The 7,793-nt window shown below is 39.1% G+C and overlaps 2 long non-coding RNA genes across 2 annotated transcripts; one reads left to right on the top strand and one right to left on the bottom strand.

The window, feature by feature from the left end:
- The first annotated feature begins 1,275 nt into the window (after positions 1-1,275).
- Positions 1,276-5,097, top strand: LOC123120031 (uncharacterized). The gene is made up of 2 exons (XR_006459265.1): positions 1,276-1,791; positions 4,182-5,097. It is a non-coding gene; the product is annotated as an uncharacterized lncRNA (long non-coding RNA).
- Positions 2,094-4,192, bottom strand: LOC123120038 (uncharacterized). Its single transcript, XR_006459270.1, has 3 exons — positions 4,068-4,192; positions 2,277-2,355; positions 2,094-2,205 (listed from the first exon to the last, which is right to left on the bottom strand). It is a non-coding gene; the product is annotated as an uncharacterized lncRNA (long non-coding RNA).
- Positions 5,098-7,793: the final 2,696 nt, after the last annotated feature.

Raw genomic sequence — 7,793 nt, 5'->3', positions numbered from 1 at the left:
CTCGATGCGCGGGCTAGAAATTTATAAAGTTTATTGATGAGAACATACAATTTCATTTGTCTAAATAATCGAAATAACATGTGATGCCATTTTGAAATATATAAGACTTCTGTGAACATAGTTTTATCTTTGGTATATTTGGGTTTTTACTGATATTCACGTATATTCCTCACCACTTCATCATTTACGTGTTAATTATGCATGATGTACTAACTATTCTTTTATGATTAGTTCCATCGTTCAAAATTTTATTTTCGGCAGTTAGATCATGTGCTTAGTTATTTTTTTTCCAGTAAACACAATTCTAATACTTCTCATTGTTTTGATGTAGGCATGTTTAGATTTGCTAGCGTTGTGCACGATTGGTAGGTACTTGTTTGAATATATAATGATTTTTGTACTTAAGGTGAATTTGTTTTAGTTTGGTATAAAAAGTAGTGTATTTATATATTGCAAATATCCATGAAAACTTTGTTGGTAGTTATTTGTTTCAATGGTCACTTGATTTAGTTAAGTTAATACACATGTGCTCAGTCTAAATAAGGTTGTTCCTAGTGTAGGAGTTTTTATCGTCTCAGGGTTGCACTGCTCATTGGACCAAATTCTGCTTTAGAATTTGTCTTAGCGACCGTAATCCTATTTTGTGAAATAAAACTATTTTCTTCTTTTAAAAAAATACACATGTGCCCAGCAGTACCAATGGTGACTTGTATTTTAGGGAAATAAATGCCAAATTAAGTCCTTTATAGGAAATAAATGCCCTTGCTATGTTGCATTTTAGTTTCTTTTCTATCTCTTTTTTCCCACGGGTTTGTAATAATGTTGCGGATGCTCTAGCCATGCATGGATTGAATATGGTGCATGTGTCCCAAGCCGTATGTCGGGTCGCTGCTTCTATCTTTATCTGAGACATGATTGCCGGTGATCTTGCTCGACACAACGGTTAATTGGATTGAAATTTTCAAGTTCGAAAAAATGGTGCATTTTCACGTTAGCATAGTTTGTTGTTAGATATATTGTCCACTTTCTAGAAAAGAAACATCCTCCATACTACGTTCATTATTAAAAAAAAGGCATAGTGCACACTATTTATACATGTACGTACAATACTTTACTGGTTATATTGGTGCCACCATGCTAATTGTACTTTCCCTTTTATGTAGTCTTCTGTTCCGAGTATTTTTTTGTGTTGCTTTTGGAAAAGTTCTTTTTTTTCTGCTAGTGGAATATTATGAGATTTAACCAAGCAGGCTCACTCAGATGTACTTAGCGACCACACATCTTTCCGACACATAAAATGAAATCCTCTTTCCCATTCACGCTTTCACACATACACATGTTGCTCTTGGTCTTGCCCTTGCCCGATCCCCTTTCTCACTCCAAAATTTCTGCTTCCGGTAGCTCCCATCAGCTTGATTCCTTGATTCCCTCCCTTGAGCTTGCTTGTCCTCACCTGTAGCCACCCCCGCAGCTCGATTCGCCTGTGCGGCCATAGGGTGAACTTCGACGGTGGCTTGTTTGTCTCCTCGTACGCCTCCTCGGTCTCCTCCTAGGCTGGTAATGGCGATGGAGGGGTAGCAGGCCCAAGGTGTAGCTGCGCAAGGGAGGAGGTGAGATCATCAAGCTGCACGGTGTTGTTGCTGTCAATATCCGTGCAGGTGATTTTGCCGTGGATTTCTTCTCCCACAGCTGCTTTGATCCATCTTTAGTATGAGGATAGTGTAGTCGTTTTCTGCCCCAGCGCCGGCCAGACACATCCTCCACATCGGCAACATTCTTTGAACTTTGAAGGTCCCCTTTTTCCTTTTCCTGACTGTCATACTTTTTTTCATAACCGCTTCCTTTGTTTCTGTGACTGAACCAATAGTATAACGTAATTAAGGAAATGCCTGTTAGTGAAAAATGTTAAAATCTTGGAAAACATGTAATTATTTGGGCTCAATAAGTGTTGTTAGTGAGAGAGATAATAATTAGTGAGTGAAATTAAAAAGAATATAAGTATATGTTTGTGCACACATGATAACTCAGTCGGCGGCGCTTTTGCCACCGGCATGCATGTAGGGGTTTTGTCATCCCCAAGATCCAACTCGGACGTCATCACTGTCCCAAATCGAGGCAGCCCAAAAATTTCTCTTCGTCATCGACAAAGGCAGCCTGGCTTGGTCACCAAATATTTTCACCCGCATGTCTTCAGATGACTGATACCTACCAAATAAAGGTTTAAACCATAGGATAAACTAACCTGGCATATATACCCCAGTCTAAATTATGTATACCTTATTGTGGAAACATGCACAAATATGCTTGATTAATGTCATGTGTCTATTAAGGTGAGAAGCATGCACGGTCCTGAATCTGAAAATAAAACATGGATTGGTACCCATCAAGAGACTTCTTATAGAACAGAATTAACCACAACCATATTGATGTACATGGAAAACAACATACCACCATCTCTCTTTGAAATAGCAATATTTATTGGAAAATTACATTTGGTGCACTCTAATTAGCCAATAAGAAAATCTGCATATAGCACACTTTTCAAACTCTAATGCAAGCTGGTAACAGTCATTTGATATTTAACATTTATGGGAATGTTAGAAAAGAAAAATGAAAGACAATATTGCGCAAGTCTAGACTATGCATCCCTCCAAATAAAAGAAAGATTGTGAGCACAACTTCTAAATGCATAGGTGTATGTTCCAGTTTTTATCTGTTGTAAAGCCGCAAATACTTTTTTTTATTTTAATCGTAATTGAATTTCTTAGCCACTGAATTTCTTGATCTGAATCTCTAGTTCAGAAAAGTTCATTGAAGTTATGAAAAAGCATTGCATTATGTCAGCCATTTCATATTAAATGCTTATGCCAAAAGAAGTGTTTTACAACCACGTACATGTAGCTATCTTGAGGTGGTTCGTAGATCTTTAGGGTTTGATCACCATGGGCGTTACAAATAAAAGCAAGGGATTGGGATCCCAATGTCGCATTTCCAACACCAATAGATTTTTAATTCTACACCATGAAAAACATATCTGTCATATTTAGAACTAAAACCCTTAGAGTAGATTGTATTTTTTCTGTGGAGTGCCTTATCTTCTTGCTGCTACATCCGAAAGGAGTTCGGAAATATATCAGTTAGTATTAAACAATGCAATCAATTCCAAACAGCGGACATGCATCATACTCCCTCCGTCCGAAAATACTTGTCATCAAAATGGATAAAAAGAGATGTATCTCGAACTAAAATACATCTAGATACATCCCCTTTTATCCATTTTGATGACAAGTATTCCCGGACGGAGGGAGTACTACCTCCGATCCATAAAACGTATCACAGTTTTGAACTAAACCCTGTTCAAAACTGCAATAATTATTTTGGATAGGAAGGAGTAGTAGTTTACAGGAATGAGCTTCCAAATATGACCACTGTGCATCATTATATAAATGTCGAATCAAGGAAATGCTGCAACTGATATGAGCTTAAACATATATGCTGACCTCCAGGAACATAGTCAGGTGTGTGTGTGTGTGTGTGTGTGTGTGTGTTCTAGTGTATAGTTACAGAAAAATAACTTGGGCATACCTTTTAGAAAGGAGTGGAAAAAGTTCTTCGATTGCCCAGAGTTGGCATATAAACAGAAAATAATGGATGGATAATTTTATATCTAGTAAATAAAAGAATTTCGCAACATTCCTAGACATCTAACATTTATAGACTTTTTAGTTACTATGCCCAATTGCCAAGATATATCATCTTTCACAACCAAGCTATTTTCAATGCAAATAGAGCATCATTAACATGGACCGATCCAATAAATAGATAATTGATCTTTTAATAAATATGCTTAAGGAGGGTAGCCCTGTTTTTACATTAATGTAATTATCTCTGAATGCGCAAATAGATATCTCCATATTAAACGGGTTATGATTTAGAAGGTAGATCTAGGTAAATATGTGACCACATCACACCTTGTGAAAAGATCATCATTTTGAAGTACCAACTTAACTAAAGTAAAACATTACTGTATTGCAGCATACACAGGGGGAATTTATTAGATTAGTTACCTTGTCTGATCCAAAAATTGCCGAGTTGATTCTTGATTAATGCTATGTGCTCCTACGGAAAATTCTCTGTTAGAATTGAGGCATTGATACTAACAATTTGACGAACACTTGCAGCGTGTTGCCCTACAGCAGAAATAAGGAGGAGTTACATGAACTGGGAACGATTGGATTGGACGTGGGGAGAGAAAAAGGAAATGTTACCTCGCTGTTGGCGGGAAAGAGTAGTAAAGCTCCAACCTCAATATCGTCCTTGATGAAGAGGTCGAATTATGGCCACTTACAGGGTATGTGTATGGTGTGTATCTCAAGTCTCAACTCTCACATGGTTGGTCTTCTAATCTCCCTCTAGCCGGCTGACAGTGGGCATGCACAACTCTATTCACCCGACGTTGCTAGCGTGCATGAAGGATAGGCTTTGAGCCCATCAATCGTGTGTAACCTACTGATCTGCTGAGTTGAGGTGCATGGTATATGATAAAATGCCGATCTGCTGAGTTGAGAATCATGATGGATAGCCACCGAGATGTAGATTAACCTTTTTTTTAACAAACATAGATCAACTTGATTTCACCGCTATTGCTTTTCAATCATCAAGCACGCAGATTGTAGCTAGGAGCAAGACCTTATTAGAATGAAGTAATCATCTGCTCCAGAGAGCCAGCGGTGCATGGCTGCTCAAGCGACCATGCCTTAGGCGCAGCCAGCCGTCGGCGACTTGACAACTGGGATATGATTTTCTTCTTTTCATTTACGGACGGGAGGACGACCAATCGGCCGGCGGCAACTTGATAAACTCATGGAACGGGCACCCTTCTCAATCACGTACGGGAGGACGGCCGCCGTCTGGCGGCGATTTGACAACATGGAATAGGGATATTTTTCTTTTCAATCTAGGACGGGGAGAACAATATTCTAGGTCATAAGTATATGTTTCCATGGCATAGGTGGGTAATTTTGACCAAGTAAGACTTTGGATGATCTAATGGTTGTAATTACATGACTTAAAAGTTTAATGGTCAGATGTTTCTAATTTTTGTGGGAATTTTTTAGCATATTCTCTTTTTTCTGGTTAACCCATCAAATACTTTTTATATATAATAAATAGATATATTCTGGCACTGCTTAAGATTCAAAACAAATTTCAAACCAGTGCCAAAACTTTTTATAATTATTTATGTGACTGTAACTGGACTTTCCAAAGGCACATAAATTATTTCAGAAGCATTTGAAAATATATTCTAATTATATGAATATAAATTCAAATTCAAATACAATAACGAATTAAATTCAATGCCTAAAATATTCCTCAAAAATGTTTTATATTTTTGGTTTGGTGCAAAAGCCTTTCCAAAAATATCCAACAATTAATAGGGACATCTTGGAAAACATTGAATGCAATTTTCCCAGGGTTCTTTGGCCTTCTTTAAATTGAATTTTTGAGGCTCTCAGATTTCCTCAATTCAAGTTTCAGAAATTCAAATATGATGCCTGGATGCAGATGCAACTATCTACAAACATTATTCTAGGGCTGTGAAAACTCACCCCCACTAAACAAGAATCTCGTCCCAAGATTCAAAACGTGAGGTAAGAGGACATAGGGGACACAGAGCCACACAATCTTCACGATCTGGATTGCCCTTCTCGAGGATGTTGATTAATTGCATCATATTGATCTTGACGTCTCTGCTTTCGAGATCTTCATCCAACACGAGGACACAAACAACTCTAAAAGGATGGATCATCTTAATGATCACAAGATCAACTCACGGAGTGAGACGTAGAAACATCTCTTGAGCTGAGAGGCAAAACACACCTTGAAAAGGACGGAAGAAACAATTTGACGAGGGTTTCAAAGTAGCGAGGAAAAATTGCCACGATCCCATAATGGGGCACCTTGGGGGAGGTGACTCGTGGAATTAATCCCTTAAGTGGCAAAAAGAATTACTTTTGATTCAGAGATCATTGAAATTCTTTATACCAACCTAAGGCAAATCTCAATCGATCATTTGAAGGAGTCCGAAAGAATGACATACTCGGACTAGGATGGATGATGTAGACTACCTTATTGAAGACAACGCAATGGATGATTTTTGCTTATCATCAGGAATGGATGGCACCAATGGTAGACTGGCACAACGGTGGGTGCAAGCTGGGAACAAAAAGCAAATGCTGGGAAGGATTCTAGTAGCTGGGAAAAACTCAACAGTAGGAAGTGATTCCACTGTTTGAATGGTTATAGCATAATCGAAGAAACCAAGAGCACAAGAATCCATAAGGAACAACTACTGGAGTAAATCCTATGGAATCCTTATGGGGAGGTGACCAACTTCCTCAACCATGATACTACGATAATAGGTCTTCCGGCTGGGTGTGTTGGCTACGACATCCACCTTACCGGGTTACAGAGAGACCAATATTATAGCTCTTGGGAGACGTTCCAACCATCATATTTGCGTGAGATTCAGATCTGGTTGGTGTCAAGATACTCCAGACTCATCAAGTCTAGAAAGAAAAATAAAAATTTGCAACACAAGTCGATGAGATGGCGTTGCGAGATTGTTTTCCTCTGCACTTTTCTTTGTATTTCATTTATGGAATCATTCGGGCAAAAACGGGCAAGAATCTCTTCTGTCGTAGAGGCCTCGTCGAGTGCTTCCGCTACGCCAGGAGATGATGATCCAAGAAAAAACAAAGTGGGACGGAGAGACGCCGATGGAAAAGAGGAGTTGAGGTCAGAGCCATCCACAAGCCACACCCCGCCAAAGTTTTTAACTTTGACTCACTTCATTTACAAATACAAAATTATTGGTTTGGTTAATTTAGTTATATGGATAGCTAATCTTTGGGATGACTTGGTGAGGGAATAAACTATGATAGCATGCTCCAAAACATGAGCTGGTTCTGCTACATACATGTGAACACGCTGTCCAAGACAAGCATGACCACATAGTAGTGTTATAGTGAAACACTACTGAAAGTGCGTTATATCGACTAGAGGGGGGGTGAATAGGCGATTTTTATGAATTCTTCCCTAAGGAATTTGCTGGTGAGGAAATTCCTAAATGAAGAACTACTAGCAGCGGAATAAGTACTCAGAAGTAAACATGATAGAACACAAGCATAGTCATCATGATGAAATGAAGACAAGCACAGAGTACAGAAAGCGTAAACACAGGATAACACAAGAAAGAAGACGGATAGACTGAAGAAATTGATCTGAGGAAATTGAGAAAGTCTTCAGTCAAAGTCTTCAAACAGATATGAACAGGCACACAACAACAGACATGAGGAAATGAAAGAGTTGAGGAAATAGAACCAGTAGGCTTGGTGAAGACAATGATTTGGTAGACCAGTTCCAACTGTTGTCTCAGTTGTACATCTGGTTGGAGTGGCTGAGTATTTAAACTCGAGGACACCCAGTCCCGGACACACAGTCCTCACCGTATTCTCCTTGAGCTAAGGTCACACAGACCTCGCCCAATCACTCGTGGTAAGTCTTCAGGTGACTTCCGAACCTTCACAAACTCGGTCACTCGGCGATCCACAATTCCTCTTGGATGCTCTAGACCTTGACGCCTAACTGTCTGGAAGAAGCACAGTCTTCAAAGGAAACAAGCATCGGATCCACGCAGGATCAATCTCTTCAGTGATGCTCAATCACTTTGGGTTTGTAGGTGTTGGGTTTTGGGTTTTCCTCACTTGATGATTTTCGCTCAAAGTCCTCGG

This window comes from Triticum aestivum, chromosome 1B (assembly GCF_018294505.1).
Source record: "Triticum aestivum cultivar Chinese Spring chromosome 1B, IWGSC CS RefSeq v2.1, whole genome shotgun sequence".
Lineage (NCBI taxonomy): Eukaryota > Viridiplantae > Streptophyta > Magnoliopsida > Poales > Poaceae > Triticum > Triticum aestivum.
This window is presented reverse-complemented; position numbering and strand designations above follow the sequence as displayed.